The sequence below is a fragment of the Polyodon spathula genome, chromosome 7 (genome assembly GCF_017654505.1).
Source record: "Polyodon spathula isolate WHYD16114869_AA chromosome 7, ASM1765450v1, whole genome shotgun sequence".
Taxonomy (NCBI): domain Eukaryota; kingdom Metazoa; phylum Chordata; class Actinopteri; order Acipenseriformes; family Polyodontidae; genus Polyodon; species Polyodon spathula.
In genome coordinates, this window is record NC_054540.1 from 45,968,248 (window position 1) to 45,984,798 (window position 16,551).

At 40.0% G+C, this 16,551-nt stretch overlaps 1 protein-coding gene across 3 annotated transcripts in view; it reads right to left on the reverse strand.

Moving 5' to 3' along the window:
• Positions 1–16,551, reverse strand: part of LOC121318666 (collagen alpha-6(IV) chain-like) — a 125,214-nt gene that overhangs the window by 47,500 nt on the left and 61,163 nt on the right. The gene's annotated exons all lie outside the window — the stretch shown is intronic.

Consider the following 16,551-nt stretch of genomic DNA (forward strand, 5'->3'; position numbering starts at 1 on the left):
AAGGGTACATTCACAGGGGAGAGACGTGGACCTGTGCTCTGTGTAGATGAATAATAACACAAAAGCTCAGGAGGGTTAGTGGGTATTGAGTTAGTTTACTGTAAACAGGTGCAGAGTGAAGCGAGAAGCTGGAGGTGAAGCTATTATTGGAGCGATGTACTTTCTGAGCCCTTTCAATTGCTGTGTCTTCTAAGCAGTTCTCCATTCCCAAAATGTTTCATCCACAACTGTAGGGCAATCAGTAGTGGTATATACAGGCTGGTTTCACAAGCGCTAGTTGGCACTAATCTGGGACTACCTTACCTAAGGTTTCACTGAGTAGTCCAGTATTAGTATTAATTGGGATTGTGAAACCAGCCATGAGTCTTTCTTGAGGTCTACATTGTGGATTATTTTGTTAAACACATGATAATTCATAAAGGAGTTCAAGTTTAAGACTGAATTGTAAGTTAGAATCTTAACCTCACCCACCACACACTCAACATGCTACAGGTTTGTGTTAGAAGTGTGAAGCTTATGAAAAACCACAATGGATGTAAGAAGAGCTTGAATCAGTGTTGGTCAGAGATGTTAAACCACATTGATGTCAGAGTCACACCTTGTTTCCTGTCTCTAGACTTGCATACAAACATTAGATCATGCATTTTCAGAAACCGCTCTCACTTTCTCCACCCCACCCTAAAGCTTTTCTTGTATTATAAAATATTGAAGGATAACCTTTTTGACTGGGCTCCCTTCTGCAGTGGTGACGATCTTTTGGTAACGTTTTGATGGTTGTGATATGCAAATTATTCAAGTTCTAGACTACCCTACAGATTGCACACCCATGTAGAAAACGGATTACTACATAGGAGCAAGTCCAGACCACGAGAGCGAGATTGACCAGCAGCAAAATACACCAAGAACCAAAAAGGCAAATAGACAGCATCAGGGAAACTAGTGAAGCTATAAGAGGTATAAGAGAAAAGAAAATATTTTGCTTTGGTAATCAATCCTTTCAAAACTTTTTTGTATATATTGAACCTTTGAAGCTATTTTGAGTTCACTTTTTCTCAATAATATGCAGGTATTACTTGTTTTTTGTTTGCTATAGGAGACCATCGCTCCTCTGAGAATCAAAGCCGGCGATAGAAAGTATTTTCAAGTCACGTCTGGTATACGTGTAACTTAAAATCAGGCTTTACTTCCAAGAACATGTAAGCTTGTGAAATTATCCATGACAACAAACCTATGCTTTACCATGCTTTCACTACAGTAAACTTTTATAATGGAAGGTATGGTAATCACGCCTTTATAAGCACAACTTTCACATTCATACATGTAACTAATTAATCTATTTTGAAATAAAAAATCATTCTTTCAAATTACCTATGGCCGAACGTTTTGCATCACCTAGAATTTTAGGCTTGAGACATAATAAAAAATTTAAACTATATGAAGATAATTTAAATATTTCCTTTAACATCATTAAATCAAAATGACATCGCAAAAGTCTACTGGAAGAAAGAATATAGTACAGTATTTCAGGTTAAATTTCGAAATGTCACATTATTCAATTTTTGTCATTTTTTCATTAAGTATATGGAAAATTACAAAGCGGCATATAATTCAATATGTTAATGTAGCAGGGAGAAATCTGTGCTGAGCTGGCGTGTTCACAGTACTGCAGGAAGAGGGCGGCAGTCTTCCAACAACCACCTGTGAGTCATGGCAGTGACACGGGGAGGTGGGAAGGTAGGTGTGAGGACTTTCCCCCTCTCTGAATGGCTGAGAGGCGAGTCTTGGCAGATTGCTAGCCCTATAAAAAAATGCTCTGCTGTTTCCTCAGGTCTGCCCACTTAGACACGCCGAGAGTGTGGAAGCTCCGATCCAGGACCGGGAATCAGGCGAAACAAAGAGAGTTTCACAGCGAGACAGAGAGAGCGGGGAACCCTTGGGCAGACCCCGGCGTATTGTAAGAGCAGGCTAGTTAGCCTACAGAGTAGGACGGTGATCCGGGTCGTGCGGGTAGCGGCGACCGGGATAACGCTGCCGAGTGCAGCACCTTTTATTTGTAGTTTTATTACTGTTTTATTTTCCATTGTTCTTTTCGCCTTCTGTTTTCATTATTATTTCTTTGAGCACCTGCGAGCGCACTTGCTGTTCGCGTACCAGTTGTGGTATTTCCGTGGTGCTGTCTATTATCGTTGATAGGCAGCCCACGGTCAACAGTGCCCTCTGCCGGAAAAAGCAAGAACTGTTCTCAAATAAAACTGGGCACCTGGGTGGTGTTTTCAATTACACCTGTCTGTCTCCTAGTCAGTGAATTACCCACACCCCTTCCACAGTTAACTTAACACTATTCAGCAGGTTTCAATTGACTTTATGAAGCACAATAAGTTAATTCTATAGGGCAATGCAACACTGTTGGCCATGTATGTGCACACGGTGTTTCATTGAAGTTGTTGTGAGAGATTTGCTGCAGGGGATACCTGTCACTACTTTCAGAAACACAGCAAGCTGTAGAAATGAATTTCACACCATTACTGTGTAAATGAATTCAGCTCTTACTCGTAGGAAAATGTGTGAAATTATCATTGACGGCAAAACAAACAGGACTAAACACTCCGTGGTGTGCTAAACTGTAAATCCACTTTTTCTTTTCTTTTTTTATGAAAACAGTGAAAACACAGAGGAAATGGGTTTTGAAAGACAGGAGGCATACAAAACATTACAGTCACATGACTTAATCTGGCCGGCATTTTACACATTCTCATAAAAAGTCTTTTAAAATGGACTATTCTGTTATTTTATACATATGTCCAGGGTTACTAAAGCAGCTAGGGGAATGCTACCATTTGAGTCCCCACTGCTAGTACTGTGAGAGGCGAAGACCTACATTTAATTTGTTATTGCTCCCATATATAAAGTTACTCTAGAACACAAACAGATAAAACAGAAACCTGGTCCAAGGGGGGTGAGGATGGAGAATCTGTGTCCCCCCCCTAAAAGATCTGAACCCAACCCCGTGGAGATTGGAGGTGGATTAACCACTAAACAGAAGATCCTTTTAGACTTTGAATAAAGCCCTTTAATAACAAAGGCACATTCTCTCATTGCTTTAAGGCATGCATTCCTCAGAAAAGGGCAACCTGGGAACATTACACCCCCCTAAAAACACCAATCGTTGGTAGAGCCTCTTCTGCTGTATTTAAAACCGCACTTCAGACAAAGCCCCCACCCAGCCTCCTTTCTCTGTGACTGCTGCAGGGGCTCAAAAAGACACACTGCAAGGCTGGCTGAAATCAGGAGGGTCACAACAGACAAGAGAGGGACTTTTACTGCCCTGACCCTCTGTCTGAACTCCAAAGAACAGCTGAAAAAAAGACAGATAAGGGGTAATAAAACTGCCGCAGTTCCATCAAAATCTCATTATCCCCCTTTTAAATCCATTTATTTCAAATGGCTTGATATGCATTTGAAAGGCAGATTTACAGGCAGATTCCCCCCAGGTCTTTCCCCCAAGATTGAATGGAGGCAATTTCAATTAAACACAGTTCTGTGTCTTTTGTTAGGTCATCCAGAACCATTAAACACCACACTGGGGTTCACCCCCTGCACCAACTTCCATCCACTTAGTGTCGGGAATCAGCTCAACTGAAAGTACCTTTCCATTTTTTATTTCAATGATTACTCCAGGATAGCTTCGCTATGGGGATACCACACTACAGGGAGCAGTCTCCCTCAGTGGGAAAGAAGTTGGGGTGGGGGCTATGACACATTGAGTCTCCTCACTCTTTCTTCTGCCCGGGAGTTCATTCTTTAGTGACCCATCACTTTCCTCCATCACAGCGGCTTTTGGGAGCACAATTGGGCAACAGGTGGTTTATTTTCAGGGAACAGCAGTTATCTAAGAGAATAGGCTGCAGATAAATGAGACGGCCCAGATAGAGAGGAAGCAATTTGCATTTCAAAGGCTTTAGGTTCAGAATGTTCTATATATTTCAGCGCAGGTCAAAGCTCGGAACAGAAATGCAGCTCTGCCCTAACACATTTAGTCCTTAAAAGGGTTCAATTAAATCACTTAGACCCACCACTGTGTGCGTCTTTATATGCAATGGTATTTCTCATCAACAATAGGGTAGCGGAACAGATTTTCATGAAATTAATCAGTCGTGTTTGCACTGAAAACAGTATCCATTGAGTGCTAGTACAAGAATCAATGCCCTCTGCATAGAGAGCAATGGGAACGATTGAGATTGTGAAGAGACTGGAGCTTGATAATCCACTTGTGTCTTTGCCACATAACCAAAGCCTATCTACTATAACATGTATTCTAACCTGTTTGCTTTACAAGATTCTCATGCCGTTCAGCTCTGGAGGTCTGAGTTTGTATCTGCTCAGGTCACAGGTCAAACGAGTTTGGTATCTTTGACGAATTGTGTTCTGGTGTTGTGATCTAGATTAATGTCCTATAGACTAATGCCTGGAAAGACTTACAGCAGAGCTGTGACTGCAGACAGGGTCACTGTCCCTTCATTGTAAATGAGCACCAAAATCAACAAAATATTAGCTGAATTCATATGCAGCACTTTTCATAGTATTAGAAAATGCAACAGACCCTTTTTTCAAACTAATGAAAAGTCAGTAGACTGAAAACAGCCAGGTCACTATAACAGTAAGACATGCCAAAGAAATCTCCCAACTCCTGCTGTACCTGTGTGAAGCTCTCTACAATGTTTCTAATCACCCTCCTGCTAGGAAGAGATACTGTGCTCATACAGTCCTAGCACACAATATATCACTCGTCAGCTCACAAACACGTCTTCCCACGCTCATCATTCTGGGTTTGAAACAGTGCAGAGCCCCAGGTAGATGATCTTCTGCTCTTCCCTGCACGTGTGGTAAAAGGGTCACATAGATTTGGGGCTCTATCTGAATTCCAAACATTTTGATTCATCATATCGTCCAGCTGTATCCTGGTGCTAGGACCAATGCTGCTTTCAAGCCTTCAAATAAGCCCTTTATTAAATGCGTCAAGCAGATTTGAAAGGCACAGAAAACACTGGGCTGCAATTACTGCCCAATACTGGCTCAGCTGTCCAGCTGGATCTGTCTTATCTTTCCCTAGCATTCCAACACAAGTCACTTGTGAATCTGTTGAAGATTTCCCGACTTTGTTAAAGCCCATTTATCACCACCCCACAAATTCACTTCCTAAGCCTTACACTCACAAAGTTGCTGTGGTAATGATAGGCACCACATTTACGAATGTGTTCAAAATACGAAAAACAGCAGCGTCTCCCTGGACCCCAGTTTAGACAGTGGTGAATTGGGCTGCATTTCAAGAATCTATTTAAGTTCTATTGAGTTTTTTTAAACATCTTTTTAAACATCATTTCACATCTACACAGCAAAGGAAACACATTATCCAGCCTCTGAAGGCAAACTGCTTCACAGTTTGTGGTTAGGATTGTTTGGGCATTGTTTTTTCATATCTCAGTAGTTAAAGACTGGCTGGATTTTATCTGTAGAAAATCTTGCACTGGGACAAAGGTTTGAAATATTTAAGGAATACAATAAAATAATGTACAATTCAATGTCATTACGTATTAAAACTGAATTAATTTCTTCCAAACACTTCACATCTCCATTACTGTGGAATTAGCAAGCAAGCCCCATTTATTGTTTTTAGCATTTCAAGTGGTTGGAGGGGATATCTCTATTTGCAAATTGCATTATCCAGAACTTCAAAACACTCCGTTCTAAAGCAATGCGCATGTATGAAAGGCATCTCTTCTTATTGCAAGAGATGTCATCTTGTGCAGTTTGGGTAAGGGGACCATGATGCAGAGTAGATAATAATAAGAAACAGTCTACACACAACAAGTCAATCGCAAAAAACAAGATTAGACTCATGAACTACTATTAAGTATGAACAAGTGTTATTTATTATATTTATTAGGACTATACCGTATATTTTAAGCACGGGATGACAACTATACAGAAGATGTACTGGACTGTCGAGAAATCCTTCACAGTGACTGATTCAATTTGGAATCTACAATATAGATTATGACATGTTAAATCTACTTAATTTAGTGTACTGTATGTTTTAGAACTGCATGATGAACCACTAGGTGCTGTACTCTATAGAAACACATTACAAGCACTGCTTGGCCACTTGATTCAAGAGTAACTTCAACACCTCACTCGACAGACCCCAGGCTTCAAGTCTGAGCTGCCCTGAACTCTTCAACTGGAGCTATTCCCATTGCTGCTCATCTATGTTGAACAAATAATTGCCTCCAATGTGGCTTGTCATCATTTAAATTGTTTGATTAAGTCTCTAATGTTTAACAACCCCTGTCGCCAGGCTGTTTTGTTTGTATAAACTCAACTTCCACTCGGATTAATCCGCACTAGACTGACTTGCTTTGTGTCCCAAATCCCCTGCCATACAATGAAACAAAAGACCCCAGGCTTTGGAGGCCTCTCACAATTACCCAACATGCACTCCATTTCCTGCTAAAATACTCCAAGAATTCATGACCAAACAGATTCCCAACATAGCGCATTAGGCCGGGGGATTCAGTAGGACCTATTGTTCGTGGGCATTGAGGGTCTGGGGAGGGTTTTGCATGTCACACTGGTGCCCACTGGACATTGACGAGAGGCACAAGGAAACACATCTGCTCAAGATCAGACACATAGGGGCTGTGATGATCACTGATCCGGATTTGACAACCTAATTCCCTTTGTCCCAGCAAGCAAGACAGACTTCAGTCAGCAAGCCAAACAGCTACAAAACTGGGCTGCCTCAGCTTTTTGTGTAAAAGGGCTAACTGAGTGTGAAACCCTGATAGAGATGCTAAAATAATGGAGTTTAAGTTAAACAAATTATCAAAGCTGTGATCAAGGACTAAGGGATAAGGTGAGGAGAGGGAGATAAGAGGCTGTTGATCTGCTCTGGGATCTCAGTCTGGCTTCTCTCACAGCAGTCCTGTCCCATAATCTGGAAAAAACACTTTATTTATTTACTGCATTCTTCTAGTTTTGCGGACCTTGTTGACAGTACAGTTTGTTTATGTATACTCCCCAGGTTTTTTTCTTCTAGGAATCCAAGCTCCTACTCACCACTATTTGACAAATGTGAATGCTCTTGCTGCTGCTACTAACAGCAGTTGAAAGTTATACATTTGAACCATGTTAGGTTCCTGATCAATGCATGTATGTTTTTTCAGTGTTGGGAGGGCAACTTCTCGTGCATCACAGACTTCACATAATAAACAGATTTTATAAACTAAATAAAACTGTGACCAAAGGGGATACACCAGTTCTAGCAAAACAGGCAAAACAGCAAAATATTGTCAGTCATTTTACCGACAATTCAGTTGATATTTTCAACATGGGCTCATACGGTACCAGTTCTCTTAAATTGTCTGAACTGAAACTTTAGTATAGTGTATCAAATCCCTGAATAACTCTGTGTCTCTGACACCATGTTTAACAGCAGCCCCGGTAGTACAATGTACCAAAACCCTGAATAACTCAGTGTCTCTGCTGGTGTCTCTGACACCATGTTTAACAGCAGGCCCTGCAGGTCTTTATGACCAGAAATGGCCATGCTTTAGTATGCAATTATAAAATGAGTTATTTGCACAATAACTAGATTCAAAATATGACATTTTCTGGGAAAGACAAACAGAAACGAAAGGGACGTAACAGACTTGGATATCTGGCACGCAGTGTACAGACACTAGATAGGAGGAATAAAAGGTGGCTGGCGGCTATTCATGTAGAAAGCACTTTAATACAGGAATCTTGGCCGACACTTCAAATGAAGTGCATCATCGATGTGCACTAAACAGACTTGTTTCCAAATAAGGCAGGGAACTTACATACACCAGACCTCTAATACATAATATTACATTAAAAAAGGACACAAAGTCCTTTTTGTAAACAAGACAAATAGATTTATCACCCACCTCAAGTGCAAAATGCTTCACAATTATTACTGGGTTTTGTTATATAACAACGTTCTGGATTGGTGTTGCCTTGACTTCAAAGCAAAGTGAACACGGGGCTCTTCTTTCTTCAGCGCTGGCAGGGCTGCTCTTAAAAGAGCTGCTTTATTCAGGAGGACGAGGAGTTCAGAGATTAGTCAGCCAAACATTAGCAGTGTTTCAGGTGCTTCAAAGACAGTGCCCCTACAAAAGTTTCACACAGTATGTCTGCAGCTTTACCATGCTTATCCCATGGTTATACTATGCATGTACCATGTTTACTGATATGCTTTGCCATGCATCACTGATCATTACAATGCTTATATATGCTTAGATTATCATTTGCTGTGCTTTTACTATGGTATTTTTTTATAAGTCAAAGATGGACCTTGTTTTGTCAAATGACTGACTTGTAATTGAAAGATTTCATATCAGAGGTAGACAGGACAATCTGAATTCCAATGCCTCATTGTATGTTTCAGCGACAAAGGCTGCCGGTTTAACATTACCTAATACAAGTGAGCTAGATTTCCTTTTGTCTTGAAACGATTTTCATCTGGTTTGTTTAATTATATTATGAATTAGAATCCCTCAAGTCCCTCTTAGCCAATCAATGTACTCCAATTCACAAACATGCTAAAGATCGTCCCGCAGTTTAACATAATCAGAAGTATTAAAGGGCACGTAATAAATTCAATGCCAAACGTTGTCTTCAAAACCTGGGCATATAAAGAGATGCCTGTCCCTATTTCTGTATACATGCATGTGTGAGATTCCTAAATATATCTGAGAACCCAGCAGGGATCTGTTTGAAGCAGTTATGAAGGGGTAACAAAAGTTGACCCTTTTGAGATGTGGGACATAAAAATCATGTGGAGATTACTGTCCAGTCAACCAACAGAATTCTCAGATAAGTAGTGTGGAATCAAAACTAAAAAGAAAATAGATTTGCTTTTAAAAACATTTGTGTTAAAAATTGATGTTCTGATTTTTTTTTTTTAAGTCAGATAAAAGATGTAAAGGGGGTTGAATAAAAGTTTAATCAGATTACAGTGAAATGAGCAAATCGGCTTTGATCAGCAGAAAGGGAAGTCATGTAATGTGGCAGTTTACTGTGTGCTCTTCAAGCGTGCAGCTAACAGATTTGTGTGCGTTTCAACTGATAAAAAGCAGCAGTAGAAAGGCCTTTTAATTTGCATTTGTAAAGCAAACAAAATCAGCACCAGATGTTTAATTTCCAGTTAGTGTAGTGAACCTTGTTTTAAAAAGACAGTTCAAGCCATGACTTATGTAACAAGTACATCCACATTATTGTACATACAACCCTGAAAAGCAGTTCTCTAGATGAATGTACATACACAAGTACAGACAGATGAAGAGGCACCTCCTTATATCCCCAAATCTTGATACATTCTCCCACCACACAGACAGCAAGGTGCTGGGGAGGCTTGTGAGTACAGGCAGTTGCAAAGCAATATCTCACGTGTTTACTGCATGAAGAAACATGAAAACTGTTCTTGCCAATGTTGGTGAGGTGTTGTGGCTGATTTTCTTTTCTCTAGGGTTAGTCTTTATTTTCTGGGGACCCTATATCAGTAACCCAATTCCATGAAAAAGGATAAAATAGCAAAAAAAATCAGCAGTTACACTACAAAGTCTTTTTTCCTCCTTCTCAATCACACCTGCAGAACACGCTTCGCTCTCCTTGGGTACAGAGGAGCTGTTACCAAGTTTATTTGGCTCTCCAAACGACAGCTGAGTTCTGACATGTTTGTTAGACTGACACTGAAGGTTCCAGCCTGTACCCGTCCTGCAGGCATGAAGGGTAGGAAACCACTGCCAGGATACTGCCGGCTGCCAACAGGATTTCTATCATGCCACTGTACCCAAGCCTCTTTAACCCAGAATACACCTGTGCAACCAATCACTCAATCAATTAATTTTTTAAATGGTGCCTTTCATATTGCATCACCATCACCAAGCACTTTACAAGATGCAGTAACAAGAAGAAAATCCATAATACTTTAAATACAGAGAAATGCATAATACATGATATACAGTAAACCATACTGTACTACCTTTATACATTATGAACCAGAAATCAACCATCATTGTTAAGGACAATTCCAGTCGCCCCTCACATACTGCACACTTCTAAAGTAAAAAGAAAACAACAAGCCTTTATATCTATTTAATAGTACTCCCCCCCCCCCCCCCCCCCCCCCCCCCCAAGTAAAAGTGTTGTATTTGTGTTTATAATATTTTCTCTGTAGTGTCTATTAAAAGAGACGTTATTTTGCAGTTTTGACTCCTCTCTCCCAAAATGCACATGATGGCATCTTCTATATAATAAGGTAACACCCACGGATAAGTTATCCTCAGAGTATATTGCATTGCGATTCTTGGGGCTTACCAAGTGCTAAAACAGGTCACAAATATTTGGAGTTCTTTGTTTCTTCCTCTTGAAAACCTCTTTTTGTTTCTCCACTTACATTATCTTATCACTTACATTATCTTCTTTCTTACCACCTTTTTACTGTATGTGTATCTGTACATTCGGATATCCCAACTGTACATGTTTTAGAATGTATTTGTTTAAAATATCATCGTGGCTGTAACAATTTTTTGAAAACATGATGAATTTATGTGTTTTCTGTCTTTCCTTTATCTGTTTAAAAAAAAAAAGATATATTCATAAACATGTTTTAATTGTAAGACACAAAACTATAATTAAAGTTAGTGGAGAGAATCGGAAAGCTTTATTAAATCTGCTTGGGGGTCACTTAAATGTAATTATTTCTTCACCAGCTGAGCCCAAAGGCAACAAACAGACTTAAAATGCAGCCTCACTCCTCCCCTTAAACATTATTACAACTTTTTGTCAATGACCTACTTTGTGCATTTGGGTAAAGAATCAAACGACACAGCCCCAAGCAACTCTCTTACTACCAGCTGTGAAAAAGGCACCGTGCCCCACAGGTCAAGGGTCATGACACTTTGGAAAATGAGAAGTTACTTCAAAGGCAGGAGAGAGCTGTCCTGTTTGGGAGTGTCAGATAGGGGAGGGAGGAGGGCTGAGTTAGAGAGAGGGATTCTTAACAGCTTGTTTAAAGAGATAATCAATTACAATATGTCAGAGCCATAAAATAATAAATTAAAGGCACGCTCCTCTAGCTGATTAATTTATTATTGTTAACGGAAGGTTTTTGTGAGGTGAAATAAACACCTAGGAGCATTATATAGCGACAAGATCTAGGTGGGTGTGCTAAACACTGATAAAGTTCACAACATAGTAAGCAGAGCTGTGACCAGTGGCCATTAGTGCAATGCACACCCCGAATCAAGCTCATGTGAAACCCATGGAAGATCAATATGATGTTGCATATCCAAACACATGAGTTACCTGATGCTATTTAGTTTTTTAATGAAAGTTTAGCTTATTTGGTATTCATGAAACACTTCATGTCATATTTTCGATTATTCGGTCCTCGTGTAACATTCTAGAGGACGACAATGCAACTTGATGTTCAATCTCATATTTAACAGTGTTATAACAATTGTTCTTTCTTTCGCACGCATTCTTTCGCTCTTCTTTTGCAACTGATTTAACAGCTATTTAATTCATCAAAAAAAAAGTTCAAATGAGTTAAAAGTTTGTGACCAGAACTATTAATCCTTCAGCTGTTCAAAAGCTTTAAACTCCTAACATCCAACCATTTTGAGAATGGCTCAGCACCACTGTTCGACACAGAACTACCTCGAGCACAAGGTACAGATTATCAGGACATTCATTCGTTACTGTATAGAAGTGCTGGCACTGGGGCTGTCACAAAGACTATTGAGGTAAAAAGGTTAAGGGAAAGTGGTTGGTCCCTATCAGCATTTGTTTATAGCTTTCCAGCAATAAAGTCAGATCTGTGAATACATAAGGCAGAACACCCTGCAGGCAGCAGGGGTGAATATTTATGTGATAGCTCCACTGAAATAAACATCTCATTCAATCAGATTGGGAGGTGTTTGTGAAATGCATGTGGTAAAGCTAGGGGCTGGGTAGATGTTGGGGAGATAAGCGCGTCATGACTGTGGCAAACATTCAACACCAATGCCTTGAATTGTTATATTTGTGTGATATTTAAGCTGTGATTCACTTGTCCATTCTACTGTAAGTTTAAGTAGTTTCACAATTAGTTTGAATAAGATTGATATCATCTTAACCCTTTCTTCCTAGAAACAGCTGTGAACATTTAACACACTCAGTCATGAAGTAAAATTGATGAAGTCAGACCAAAAATGTCCTATAGGTTCTACAGACCAATAGGACATACAAAAACAGTTCCTCTTAAGCAGCTGTTGCTTGTTAAGATTTTCCCCATCACTTATGAAGTGCACTTCAGGTAAGATTTACTAAATTAATGTATTAGCTTGGTTGGAGATGAGTGGGAGAGGAAGGATACTCAGGTCATGAACCCAAAACCCTTTAAAAACATTTTTTTCATTTTTTCCTCAAGTCATAAATCCAAAGCATAGTTGGTCTCGGGAAGCTAACATGACTCGACACCTGGAGGGGAGACAGCTAATAAAATGACATGACAAGTCGAAGCAGCGAGTACAGAAGGTACAGCTTTCTGCCGAGGATGTGTGATTGTTTTTTGGCTACAGGCTTGAGATTTAGATGATTTCCAAGCAATTTGATGTATAAAAGGATGAGCAATATGATATAATAATAAGAACCAGGGTCAGTTCTACCTACAAATCATCTTTAGAAGTTTATTCAGCAAACGGGTTACGGGTCACAAACTACTGTACTTGTATGGTACTCCCATTTCTTTTTTTAATGAATAGTCCCATCACTATTTTTTAAATTACTTTTTAGAAAAGTTTAAAAACAGTTTGTGAACTTTACACTGTACGAGAACTTAGAAAGTAAAGACTACTTGAAAACATTTATAGATGCAGCTGAGATATTACAATCCCTGGGATTGAATTGGTGAAAGAATATGCATTAGAGAAAATCTTTGCTAATAATTTATTATCTCAATTTATTAGATACATGCAGGGAAATTGATGAGGTACAGAAAAATAATTGCATGCCTCCTATGGGTCAGGATGTTAGGACTTGGAAAATAGAGTACCTGTCAAGCTGCCAGCATTTGCAGTTTAAAAAAAAAGAAAGGATTTTAAATTGTTTGAGAGGGTTCACTGTTCTCATTTCTCGAATACCTGTCCTGGAAAACGTTCCTTAGAAGTGCCAAATGAAACAGAAAAACCATTTGGAAAAAAGCCAACCAGCACACAGCTTGGAGGCGTTGTTGATAACGCAAGCCCGCTTGAATAATTCATTTTAAAATCCAAAGCTACTCCAATAAGCAAAGTTCCTACCCTCCCTGCAGTGTCCTTCAAACCTCACAGATGTTTTAGTGAATGTGGAAGTGTTCATACGACCTTGCAACAGTCTACATTATTATTATTATTATTATTGCTAATGTAAACTTTAGTGCAGCCGGTAGAGGGGCCTTTCGAGAGTCACACCTGGTGTTTTTTTGGATACATTTCCCCAGTTTATGCACATTTCACTTTGACGGATAACCATTTACATTCCTGTGTGTTAGTATATACAAACTGCCATGAGACAAACTTTTCACATGCGTCAAGTTAGTATGTGAGTAAACACAACTTCGCAGCCCTTCCTCCAGGTTAATAGGATCAATCATTGAAGACAGGGCAATGGTGCCTAGAAAACAATATCTTAAATGGGAAACCGTAAACCAGCTCCCATGTCATTGAATATGCACTGACCAGCTCCCATGTCACTGACCGTAGACGGGAGCTCCCAGGAGGTGGCACACAATTGGCCAAGTGCCGCCTGCGTAGGGATGGCTTCGTCTCTCCCGAGGTGGCAGCTGTGAGCAGGATTGAAATAATAACACAACTGGGCTTTCCACATTGGGGAGAAAATGAGAAAAAAATAATTGCCGATTCCAAATTTATAAAAATAAAAAAAAGGGAATGTGTGGCAATGTGGGTTGCAGTGCGCAGGTGAAGAGGTGAAGCAGGGTTCAAGATAACAACAGACAACAAAGTACTGGTGAACTAATGGTTTTAACTTGTAAGCCAATAGTCTGATGACAACAGTAAATAATAAACGAGGACTGGCAGTACCCAACGATGTGTACTGCTCAGTTAAACAAACACGCGGTTCAGTGCTGAAATAATAATCACGGTATTTAAACACACAATACAGAACCACAAGTCCAAACCAAGGGTGAGTGCTATTAGTGCTAGTGGTGTAAATACAATGTATCCGTGAACAATAGTGCTGGTTATCCTGGTTTGTGCTGGCCTGTAGCGACAACTCCGAATTGTGTTAGCCGTCTAACAAATACAACAGTTAGTTGAAATAAACAAATAACACTCTCGGTTATGTTTCACTTGTTGACCTCAGCCATAACAAAGGAACAGATCACCATCCCCTTATATACTATCAGTCACGCCCCCTTGGTTAACGTGTGCAACCGTTTCTCCTCCAATCCAAGGTTCCCACATCGCTTCCCTTCTGGGGCGATGACTTGGTGTACCACAGCTCCGCAAACTTCCACCTAACCCTGGGAATGAATCGTCAGGCCATCCAGTCCAAGGCACTCTGTTCCCTTTGCAAAGCGCCCTCACAATTCGGGAGAGAGATTTAACCACCACGAATCATTCCGTCTCTGTCACAGCATGCTATACATATTAGTCCATTGAATTATTTTCCTGGTCTTCTGTTCTGAATGGAGTTATCCTTGTTATATAGCTATAGGTATGTGTGGAAAAAGTCAACTTAAAAGTTGTCAAAAACTCTGTGAATATGGACCAATGATTTAGACACACTTTTGTTGAGTCATCTCTATTACTGCAGGGTCTTTGGACCCCCAAGCCCACACTATAAAAACAATCTTGTTCTGGACAGTATCCAGAAAACTGATGCAGCGCTCACTGGGTGGTAGGTTTTCCTATCTCTTAGTCTCCGGCACAAATGTTTGAGTAATCTTCCATTAAAGTAATCAAATAGCCATAATTGTTTAGTTTGGGTTAGCTGTGCTTAGAAGAGGAGGAAGGTCAATCTGGTAAAGTAATTCTGCAGAGTGGTCTGGCTTGTGTGAGCTGTAACTGTTTGTGACAAATACTGTGGAAACCACAGAAGCCTCTGCCGCCCATTATCCAGTTACACGCTGCTGAAAACCAGTCAGCAACCCCAGCCACGTCTAAGTGTACCCCACAGGAGGGATTTACTTTAAAGCATTTGTATTTGAAACAAGCCAGGAGACACATGATAACATTACTAGCGATAATGAAACTAAAAACACATTTTAAAAAGGTTGGGTACTCACGCTCTCCAATACCCATTATTAATGTGTAGCACAGAGTTTCACCTTTCAAAAAATAGTAATTAATGAGATACTGGATTAAAATACTTTAAGAACGGGCCTCATATCTTCTAGTTTAACAGGGTGCCCCAATACCTTTGTGAAGGCAGTGTATACAGAACAGAATGTCTAGATACTGCATCAGTGAAAATAAAAGCCAGCGGTTCAATGTGCCTGTGCAATGTCAAAAGGTCTCACTTGTTTAATGCTTTTAACTTGATGAGCACAATGCTACAGTTTTCCCAGGATGTCTGGTAACCCTACTCTATACTGCTCCTTGCCCCCTAAAATGTCGCCAAAAGCACCCTTTTTAGTTTTTTTCTCTCTCTCAACACTTGGGTTATTTGGACTAAATCTGGGTTGTTTACTGGTTATATGTGTTTAGATAACCATTAGCTAATGGCATTAAAAAGATACAGCACATACCTTGAAGAACCTCCCCCCATCAATAACAGTCGAATACTTGGATTCCAATTGATATCATTTACAAATGCCAGCACGGTGGTTTCATAGACTCTGTGGTAGCATTGGGTAGTCCAAGATGAGTTATAATCAGGCTCTGTGGAACCTTCGGAATGAATTTTTGATCCCCTATGTCTACAATAACTCCCTAGAAGCAGTTCTTAAACTGAACTGCTTGGCGGGTCTGGCCCAGTATCCTCAATTACTAGCTCCTTGTTTGTCACTGCTTTTCACCAGCTTGTAATAGTACTCTGTCTTCACCACAAACAAACAAGGTAATCCTCTCAGCTTTTGTAATCCCAGTTTATTTTTGTCACAGTATGCTTTACATCACAGCGTCACCAACTCTCCCAGATCAACCCATTTTCCCTTTAGCTCTGTTGAGCAAACCACATTTGCTGTAGCAACACAACACCTTGGTACATCTACCCCTTAGTTTTGTTTTTGTTAATAACTGCCCATATTGGTAGCTAAAGGGTAATAACACCCTGCTCGTTTGTGGAACAAGAATCTTGCGGCTAGGCAGAAAAGCTTAAAAATAATTCCACTGATTTAGGAAAACAATTATACACCAAGCTCATTAACCTCTATCAAACAAGAAATGAAAAAGACAAGAAATCCCCTTCATTTGTTTTTTGGCACCTCTCCACACCAATCTCAGCCTGCATAGGCCACATTACAGCCTTAAGCTAGATTCTTCT